Genomic DNA, 11,148 nt, shown 5'->3' on the forward strand with positions numbered 1-11,148 from the left:
GATCCTTGGACCAGGGAAAGGAATTGTATTTTACGTGAGTACTACCCAAATTATCTTGTCACGTAGCATTGTGCTTTATAAGTAAAATGCCCTTGTTAGTTATTTGTTGAAAGAAAGAGAAGGGAGGAAGGAAAGGAGGGAGGAAGGGCAGGAGGAAGGAAGGAAGGAAAGAAGGAAGGAAGGAAGGGAGGAAGGAAGGAAGGGAGGAAGGAAGGAAGGAAGAAAGGAAGGAAGGAGGGAAGGAAGGAAAATATCCTCTCAAGTTTAAAATTGGGTAATAATAATACTCTAATATAATGATTGAAAATACACACTGGCCGGGTGCGGTGGCTCATGTCTATAATCCCAGCACTTTGGGAGGCCTAGGCAGGTGGACCACTTGAGGTCAGGAGTGCATGACCAGCCTCGCCAACATGGTGAAACCCTGTCTCTATTAAACAATACAAGAATTAGCCGGGCGTGGTGGTGCATGCCTGTAATCCGAGCTACTAGGGAGGCTGAGGCAGGAGAATCACTTTAACCTGGGAGTTGGAGGTTGCAGTAAGTCGAGATCACATCACTACATTTTGGTCTGGGCAAGAGCAAGACTCCATCTCAAAAAAGAAAAAAAAAAAAAAAAGAAAAAAGAAAATACAAGCTTAATTCTTACTGTATGCCAGATATAGTGCTAAGTATTCTACATATACAGGACTACAATTCCTCATCCATGATTCTAAAATTCAAGAAAAGTTTGTTTTAAGCTCAATTAGCAGCAAGACCACACATGACCTGAACTCACTTGGTATCAAAAACTATCCCTAATGGACCTAATATGGTAATGTACTGTATTATCTCTCTAAAAGAGAAATAACTTCACATTCTGAGACACTTCTGTCTATGTGAGTTTGTAGCTGTGTACTAACTCATTTAGTCTTTGCCAAGACCTTATGAGGTTGGCACTATTATTATCTCCATTTTACAGAGAAACAATTGAAACACAGAGGTTGGGAAAGGAATATTTACCAATAATGACTGTTTTAAAGTCTGCAATCCTCTGGTTAGAAAATACCTTGAAAAGACATTTTTAAGAAAGTTTTGATATATCACCAATCTTCAAGACATCTTTCAGATTCACCAGAGGGAAAAGGGGATTGCCATGACTACTTACACACCAAAACTTCTGGGATTTATTATAATATTTCTGCTACTATTTCTAGAAAGTTCCAAATGTATTATGCTAAAAACTTAGAAATATGTTTTTTTGGGTGATTCTCACTGCCAAAGTGTAATTATTCCCTGCCATATGGAGCTCCAAAACATAGTAACAGGGAGCATTTTACTGACATCTGGCTTTATTTTTGCTTGTTACGTCTTCCAGACTCCACCCTTGGTGACTTCACATATTATACATTACACATATCTTAGTATACTGTGAGAAGATTCAGAAAAATTGCTGTGACAACTAATTAGTATTTACTTAGCGGATAGTACAACATTAGCATTTACTTAATTCAAGAGTAGTCTTGTTTAATTTAAGGCTACACATCCTATAATTATTATGGGCTTTTAAATTTAGGTACTTACTGAAATTTAAGTTTAAATTGCAATGTACTCATGTTTTCACATCAATTTTAAACATCTTTCTATGTGTAATGAATACCACATTTAACAGTTTTACCCAGTTTTTTTTTTTTTCAGATTTTAAAGTTTGTGGTTAAATAAACATAATCCAGTAATTTATTTCCAATAAACTCTTAGAATTTGTTGCATGATTTGGTGGTCTATGTGCACTGATATGTTTCATAGATGATGGCAGAGCACTCGTAACTATATTGAAGAGAAACTATCAACGCAAACTTATGCTTGTAGTATGGTCCTTGTCAAAGTTGTTGCCTTTGGCATTTTTGCTAATCGTTAATGCAAAAGGATCCTGTTTTTGCCTTCAGAGATCAGTGCAAAGTTAATGCAGACCATCTTACAGGCTGTGGGAGCAGAGGGTGGTTTTAAACTACTGCAGGGGAAGAAGCCAGTTGCCTAGCTGAAGGGTAACACTGTTTACAATGCATGTGGTTGCTGTTGTGATAAGCCTCCGAGGAATGTGGGGAGGAAGGGATAATGCAGGCCAACTCTGATTGCTTTTGGAATGTGGCAATTTGTCCTTGGTTATCGTTGGTATTTAACATGTTTTGATAGAATCGCTTTAGATCTATCTGAAAACTGCCAGTGATCTGAGAAAACCCTATGGCCTACCACAGTTGGTTAGCCAACCCTTTCAGTGTAGACTGCTACTCACTTCCTCCCTGCCTGTCTACACTCATTCTATCAAAGTCACATTGTCACATGTTCATGTTCACATACCTTTAAGGAATGTGAATCTTTATCTTTCTCCTCTTTATCTCTCTCTCTGTCATGAGTGCATGATAGAGGCAGACATACAGGCACACGCAAACATACACACATACACACACACACACACACACACACACTCTTAGCTTTTCTTCCGAGGCATCCAAGATTCTTCTCTAGTTAGATGACACTTCTTGTATGTTTGTGAAGAACCATAGTTCTATAAAAATATTCTAATTAAATTATTTTTTCAAGGGCCTAACTTGATGGAGAACACAAGGCTATAAAGAAACCGTTCTCTCCGCCTACAAGTGAGAGTTGAAATCTTACAGTATGTGTTAAAACCTGTGATTAAACTACAGGTGAATGACAAGCTTCTTGTGTGGTAAGAGATTATTAACTTAGAATTATCCTAATTAATCAAGGATGGTCATGAGATTTTTTCAGTCAAGAAATCTAGTCAGAATGTAGGAAATATTCTTCATCTGTTTTTTTTAGCTTTGCTTCTGGGGAAAAATGAAAACTATTAATTGTGACCTTACAAAGGACAACTGCATATTTTCCTCGATAAGTTATGTGAAGGCCATTGAGACCTTCCCACTGAAGAAGAAAGAGGCTTAAACAGATAGTACTGAGAACCATTGATTCTCTTTGAAGCCTCAAAGTAAAATCAATTTCAAGTTTTGTTTTGTTCACTGAAGTTAAGAGAATGATCAATTTTAGACTGAGCCAAGAATGAAAACATTAAAATACTAGCTATTGTGTAACTTAACTGGGACGGGAGAGTAGACACAGAATAGTTCCCAGATTTGTCTTAATCCAGTGATTTCTGAACTGTGCGCCAAGGCACCCTGGGGTGCTACAGCAAACTCACGGGAGGGCTGCAGGACGTTTTACATTTTCCAGCAAAAGACAGCGACTCTCGATACCTGTTGGTCACAATGAAGCTTGAGATAGTTTGCAGTTTCCTCATTGATCATGCTATGTTCTTTTTGCTGATATCATATCTTTATAAAGCTGAGTATTTTATTATTTCTAATTAGTTAATAAATATAATTATTAGACATTTCTTTTGGTCTAGGAGTGCTGTGAAAAAATTACTAAAACAATAAGGGTACCATAGACAGAAAAGTTGGGAACTTTTGCTTTTACTCTGTGTGTATATGTGTGTGTATGCAAACACATTTTGTTAGTGGTAATTAATATTTATGTATTTATTCTAATACATAGTTTTATAGAAACATTATTGGTAATTTAGGATATTAGACTGTGTTTTCTTTGAATCTATAAGTTATGTTTATAGGAAATCATTCTGATTAGATTACAAGAATTTAAATAAGTAATACCATTCACCTGGTGGCAGCTTAGCCAAAGTACATACTATATCCAGTGCTTTGGTTGTAGAGCATTTCTCAGGATCATGGCTCAGAAGTGAGACCATATCTGCATTCCTCTGATTTTCTCACCCAGTTCTTGAGATTAAAAGAAGCTTACCTTTCCCCATTTGAATAGAATGCTCTGTTTTTAGTAAACCCCATTGAGGAACTACTCTGCCTTGGGATCTCATATCTTTATTGCCTCTGTGAAGTAGACAAGAGTTAAGTTAATGGACTAAAACCCAAAGATGAAGAGAGAACTTAGAGGATGAAATTTACGGAGATCACAAAATGGTGTTTACTCAGAAATTTTGTAATTCTTTTCCAAAATTTCTGAGTCCTAGGGCTGGCCAGTGAGTTAACAATTTCACATGTTGTAATCTTTAATTAAAGTATCTTGTTTGCTCCCAGTTTTGCCAGCTCTTCCAATTCCTTTGGTATGCCTAAAAGGGGAAATTTGTAACCTAATTTCTAGTTCTCTCTGTGTTATGGCATTTGGACAGTGGCCATGGTTTGCAGACCTGTCAAAATGATAATAACTTCCATCTCTGGATTAGGAGAATGTTTGGAGCTCAGTGTACACCCACCAGTTTCACATTGCTGTCAGTGAGAATCACCACTAAGTATTTGCTCAGCTCTTCTATCTGCATGGCCCATTACCGGCTTCTCAGCACCCCCTTTGCTTACTCAGTTATGGCTGTCACATGTGATCTGAGCACTGCTGAAAAGCTGCATCCTTTTCTCCATGATGCCTATTAAGTCTGTATCAGTGGGGAACAGCTTCTGAAAACCTCAAAGTGGGATACTCCCCACAAGCCAGCAATTGCAAGCACCGGTGTAACCGTGTTCTTGCCTTGAGATGGCTAACGTCTGTATCCAGTTGTCATTCCTCAACTCTCCAGAATTCTCTACAAAGACATTTATTGCATTTAAAAATATATGTTTTTTCTCCTTGAATTTCCTATACACCAGACTCATGCTACATTTGAGGCATCCCTTTCTGTGATATGATCTTAATTGACAACTTGACAACTAGGGCTAGATGTGACTTATGCAAATAACTTACAGAAGTTACCCAATCCTTCCAAAGTGAATCTTTTTTAAATGAGATTTTGTACAGCTCAAACATATAAAGTAGACAAATGCAAGGGAGCATGAGCCTAAAGCTTCCCTCACTGACAATCCCCCTCATTTTCTTTTCCAAAAATCTCTCTCCTTCACCTAACAAAGCTAGGCCTTAGGGAACACCTTCAAAAGGAATTGATTAACATGATATTGGTCAATTCAGAAAGATAACTCATCTTTTGATTTTCAGGAAAATGTTCCATTTATTAAATGCATACACCATCCCATTCTTAGCAGCTCAAATGGTAATTCAGAATTTGGCATAGAGAAGAGGTTGACAAACCATAACAGTGGGCCAAACCCAGTCTCCGACTTGATTTTGTCAATAAAGTTTTATCAGAACATGCACATTTATTTATGTAACATTTATGGATGCTTTCATGCTACAAAGACAGAGTTTAGAAGAGACTAGATACCCCACAGAGCCTAAAACATTTATTTTCTGGCAATTCAAGCAAAATGTTTGCCAGAAAAATATTCCCTGGGAGCCATGTGTTCAGCATTCTACAAGCAAACAGTTTATGATAACCTACAACTTATGAATCACAAATCAGTAATTTAAGATATACAGATAACTTGTATGGTTTAAATCCAGTTTTTCACTATTTACTTTTTTAGAATACATTGACATTTAAAGTTGATATTAAACTTTATTTTAATTTTATTCCTTTTTTGATCTGATAAAATTTCCACATTTTCAGTTTACACTTCAAAAAAGGTGAAATTTTTCTACTGACATTCTCAATTTAATAAGGATTTTCAGAGTTTGAATGCATTGATATGATGTGAAAGCTACTCTGTACCAAGGAAGGAAATTCTCTCTTCCCCAACTCAGGCTTTGAATAACTTCAGATCATTGTATGAGCAATGTCCTTGCTTTTATCTAATATGAAGAAAGCCAGTGGGCTGATGGCCTCTGAAAAGCTTTCTGAGTTGGCCCAACATGAAATGAGCTCTCCTTAAAGTAAAATAAATGGTACCCCACAAAGCTATTATACAACACATGCCATCAACAGTGTCTTCCCATTTTTAATAATATATCATAGCAGAGAAAGAAGATAGTAGAAGAATCAGCTTTTTCTAGTGAGAAAGATCTGAAAGTGATTTTATTCCTTGTATTTCCCATTTAAAGGAGTTCTCCCCTTGGGCCCTATTCTTTAAGAAATACAAGTAATAATAATCTAAGAAAAGGTGAAATCATTTTTTGGCCTTCAGAGAATAGTGCTTATTTAGTTGACGTAGCAAAATATTTTAAATTGACTAAGGTCTTGAACAAATGTTTGATTTTTTTGGTGTGGGGGGAGGGTGTCAATGATAATTTCCATTCCCTGATCTTCAGCATGTAAAAACTGTCAAGTCATAAAATATTATAAAAATCCAGACTTATCTTTTTTTAACATTGTGTGGCCCAAAAGAAACTATATGGGACGATAAGAAATTAGAAGTCAGGAAAATAAAAGAATGCTGCCAAAATAGAAATAAATATGTTATTTGGTGGATAGGTATTATTAGAGAAAATTTGAGCATTATGTTATTGTTAGTCAGTTATGCTTGTTGAATAAACAACTCTGCGTAGTACTCTGTTAGCTATGTTAGGGCAATATTCAGAGGGGTGTGTTTGTGTGTGTGCACGTACATGTATGTGTGAATTAAGAGACATGTAATGTATGTTCACATGTTTGACACACTCAGTGACTATAGCCACAGCCATGATTTTAGGCTATTTGGAGATTTACCTTTATACCACTCAAGAAAATATATCTAGAAAGTAAGAGTGACTTTATTATAACAGTAGCCTGGATGTATTCTAGCATATCATTCCTGTGGTAAGAGAACTTTTCTCAGTTGCACCTGGTGGAAATCTAATGCTAAGAGAAAGTTTATTGCCTCCATATAATATTAAGTTGGTGCAAAAGTAATTGTGGTTTTCCCATCAAAATGGAAAAACTGCAATTACTTTTGCATCAACCTAATAGAAAAGCATAGACATAAAACTGAGTACCTTCTATTTCCCTTCCTCTGTCAACTCTTCTTTCCTCCATGTTGGTTTTATTCTGAAGTACGCTTTTTCCACTTCGTGGCAAAAAATGGCTCTGGTAGCACCAGTCTTTGGTACCAATTATCTAAAAGGAAAATAAGTCCCTCCCACTCCCCCAATCACATCATTTTAGTTTAATACTGAAAATGACTCTAATTGACCTTGTGTAGCCAATTTCTTACCCTTGGACTTATGAATGTGCCTAGGGGTCTGAAGTGGCCCATCACATACCCACCCCTGTAGGTGCAGAGGACAAGTCCTTTTATTGACAGCAGACTCAAAAAAACAGGAGGAGTTTACAAGATGAAAAGGATTTTGTACTAGAAGAGCAGGGAGGGATGGTGGCATGCAGAAAGCACAGATTATTTCTTCAATTTTTATACTCTAACTACTATTAGAAACAAAATGTTCATGGCACCTCTCGTAAATGACCATGGCACATCAGTTTATCTTGACGTGACAGCCGGGCATAGTTATTTTAGTGAGCTTTAAAACAAGGGCAAGACAGTCCCTGCCCATAAAGGTCATTGGTCAATTCTTAGAACAAATCTCTAGGTAGTTCACATGCTTCTTCAGTGACTTAAAATTGTCAGCGAGGGAAAGAGAATTTAGATGGTAAATGGAATCCAAAAATCCCTGAGATTTAGACTGCAATATTTAAATTGCAGGATGTCTCCTATGCAGCTTTAGTAAATACTGATTTTTTTTTTATGAAGACTGAAGAAATCACTAACTTGACCTCATTTGTTTTTTGTTTTCTCTATACTATCTAAACTGCAAGAATGACTGGGGTATAATTTCTTAATGTTCTTCATGTTTATGGAAGAGATTTTCCTAGAGATGTAATATGTTGGACACTTTTATGTAAATGTCATCTTTTTGAACTGTTTGTACAAGCATGTGGACCAGTTTAGCCTACAATGACTCAAAAAATTTCAAGATCTTACATATAATTTATACTTATATTGAAATGAGTATAATTTATATTATATAATTTATATCCTCATAAAATTCAGAAATCCAAAAAACTATGAAGATCCGTGCTTCACAGGGAAAGAAGAAAGTGATTAAATTATTTCCAATTTGGTTAAATCAGGAGCCTCCAATTCACTTTAATCATGTCTCTATGTAAGTAAAAATATTACACATCTAAATGAGTAAAAACATTATGGCTATGTATCTCAATATAAGCATTTTAAAATTTATGAATTATAGAAATACATTTTAAATATAAGTAAAACTTGATTTCTTTCTTATGTTTTCAGATTAAAAATAAATATAAATATAAACAGATGTTCTTTTTCACCCTTGTAGATGATCACGCATACTGTTTTAGACATTACTGATTTGAACAACTATGACATAAGAAAAGAAATAGATGCTATATACTTTCACGTGAATTTTGGCAACATGGTAAATTTACTTTGCTTTGGCAGGAAAATTATAGATTTTGATGGGCTGACTTGGTTTCTGGGCTCAGTGTGGTTACTTCATGGAAATAGCCTTCAAAGACTTGTCAATACAGGACATGACACTATGTGTGTACCTACATGAGTTTGTTCTTTTTTTCTTGGTTTTCCTGATTTTAATCCTGAAATTGGGAATTTTTTAGGAAAATTTTGAGTAACTCACCCTCAGAAATATTTCTGAATACTCCAAATATTAGAAAGCACGTACTAAGGCTTGGTCCTAAGAAGTCTGAAGAAACTGACTTCATTCTCTGTCATGTCGGCAGTCCTCTTCTCTTAGGCGGTTCCCGTTTGAAACTCACTACTGTTGATCCTTCAATCAGTTGGCTGCCTATTAGAGTATTTTGGAAACACAGTTTACCTTCCAGATTATGTCACACTTAAAATATAAAACCTAGAATGCCTGAGTAACTTCAAGATTTAAAAACAATGATGATGAGAATTGATATATTTCATCACAATCATCTTCTATTTTTCCTTAAGTCTTCACTAGAATTAAGTCATTTGGAACACGTGAGAAGTTTTCAAACTTTGGGCTAGGGATAAGAGAGGGCATTTGTACAGACACAGAAAGGACAAAATGTCCCCTCCGAGACTTGGTTTTAGCACATATTATGTCTTTTAAATCTTCTCACTGCCCAGGTCTGACCTATATGTCACAAATGATTTGAGAGATTAATGCTGAATAAATATCTATTCAAGCTATAACTTGGCCTGTCTTTCAAGATAAACATCGTTTTATAAGTTCCTAAATGTTAAAAAAAATCTTCCTTATTCAGAGTTAAGTATGAACATGCATTGTCCTTCTGAAGAAATCATTTTCGTGAACTTAAACCTATTGAAAATAGAATACTTTGTGTCTGACTTACTCATAATAGATTTGCCTAGAATTTTTTTCTCTGCTTTAACTAAGGTCTCGATAACACAAATTCTCATAAGATTATAAAATTAGAGAATTAAATAAGTTCGGAATGACCTTGAAGAGTAATTTTATCTGCTCTAGGCAAGAATATACTCAAACCATTTCAGAAAAGGTGAAGATATAGTCTGTTTTTAAATTCCACCACCTCATAATTCCAGCAAATTGGGAGGCCAAGGCAGGAGAATTATCTGAGACCAGAAGTTTGAGATGAGCCTGGGCAGCATAGGGAAACCTCATCTCTACAAAAAAAAAAAAAAAAAAAAAAAAAAGTTTTTATCACCTTGTAGCGGGTTAAATGGTGGCCCTCAAAAGGATATGTCCACGTCCTAATCCCTGAAATGTGTTACTGTTGCCTTACTCAAAAAAAGAACCTTTTCAGATAAACTTATTAAGGACCTCCAGAAGAGGTCGTTATCCCAGGTTATCTGGGTGGGCCTAAATCCCATGACAAGTGTCCTCATAAGAGACAGAACAGAAAACGGTATAGACACACAGAGAAGAAGGCAATATGAAATAAAAACAACACAACTCCATTCTGTCTCCCAGCATCCATTTAACATTCACTAAGTGTACTGGGTAGAATTGGATACTCCAAAAAGACATGTTTGATTCCTAACTCCTAGTCCCTGTAAATGTGACATTATGCTTATGTGGAAATAGGATAGGATTTTACAGATGTCATCAAGTTAAGATGAGGTCATATTGCATTGGGGTGGGCCTTAATCCAATGACTAATGTTTCTTTTTTTTTGAGACTGAGTCTTGCTCTGTCATTCCAAGCTGGAGTGCAGTGGCTCAATCTTGGCTCACTGCAACCTCCGCCTCCTGGGTTCAAGTGATCCTTAAACATCAGCCTCCCAAATAGCTGGGATTACAGGCATGTACTACTGTGCCTGGCCCAGTGACTAAAGTTCTTATAAGAAGGAGGAAATTTGGACAGAGAGAGGAGGATGATATGTGAAGATGAGACACACCCAGGAGAGTGCCACATGAAGAGGGAGGCAGAGATTGAGTGGTGCATCCTCAAGCCAGAGAACACCAACGATGGCTGGCAACCAGCAGGAACTAGCAAGATCCATGGAACGTATTCTTCCCCAGAGCCTCTGGAGAGGGCACCGCCCTGTCGACATTGTGATTTTGGACTCCTGGCCTTCTGAACTGCGAGATGATGAAGTTCCGTTGTCTTAACCCACCCAGTTTGTGGTGATTTGTTATGGCAGGCACAGGACACTAACGCAACCTCTCAATTACTTATTTAGGAAAACTTGTTATTTCACAGTTTTGCCCACAAGTAGCTCAGGGTTATTGTCAGTTTTAAAGTTGTCCCAACATGAAAAAGAACAGATAAGCAAAGTGACTTTGTGGAAGAATCTTGGTAAAATGAGATAATATTCTGTTAACAAATGAGTCAACCTCTTTTACTTCCTGCCTCTCCTTTATGTTCTAAGATAGAATGAAGAAAGGGACGTTAGAAAAGAGAAACTTCGTTCTAGCTTCCTTCTTTATTTTTCAACAGTTTTTGTTTGTTTCTTTGCTAAATTTGCCTTCTGTTTTCTAAAAGTTAAGCTAGTTCTTCCTTTATTCTTGTGCTCAAAATTAATCATGGCCTTGCACTTCACATTTCTCTAAAATATTAGTTACCACAAAATGCTATTCACGTCACAAGGATTTCAAACTATGGTGTAAATAAGAATCACTTGGGTATTATTATAAAATGTGAATTGTTTGAGCCCAGCATCCAGGAATAGTTATTCATTGAGTCTAATGTGAGGCTCAGAAATTGGTTTCTTTTTTTTTTTTTTCACTATGTTTTTTAAAAAATCAACTCCCTCTATGATTGTAATGCTGGGGGATGGGTCACACTTTGTAAAACACACTTTAGTCCATCCTGGCT

This window comes from Macaca mulatta, chromosome 5 (genome assembly GCF_049350105.2).
Source record: "Macaca mulatta isolate MMU2019108-1 chromosome 5, T2T-MMU8v2.0, whole genome shotgun sequence".
NCBI lineage: Eukaryota > Metazoa > Chordata > Mammalia > Primates > Cercopithecidae > Macaca > Macaca mulatta.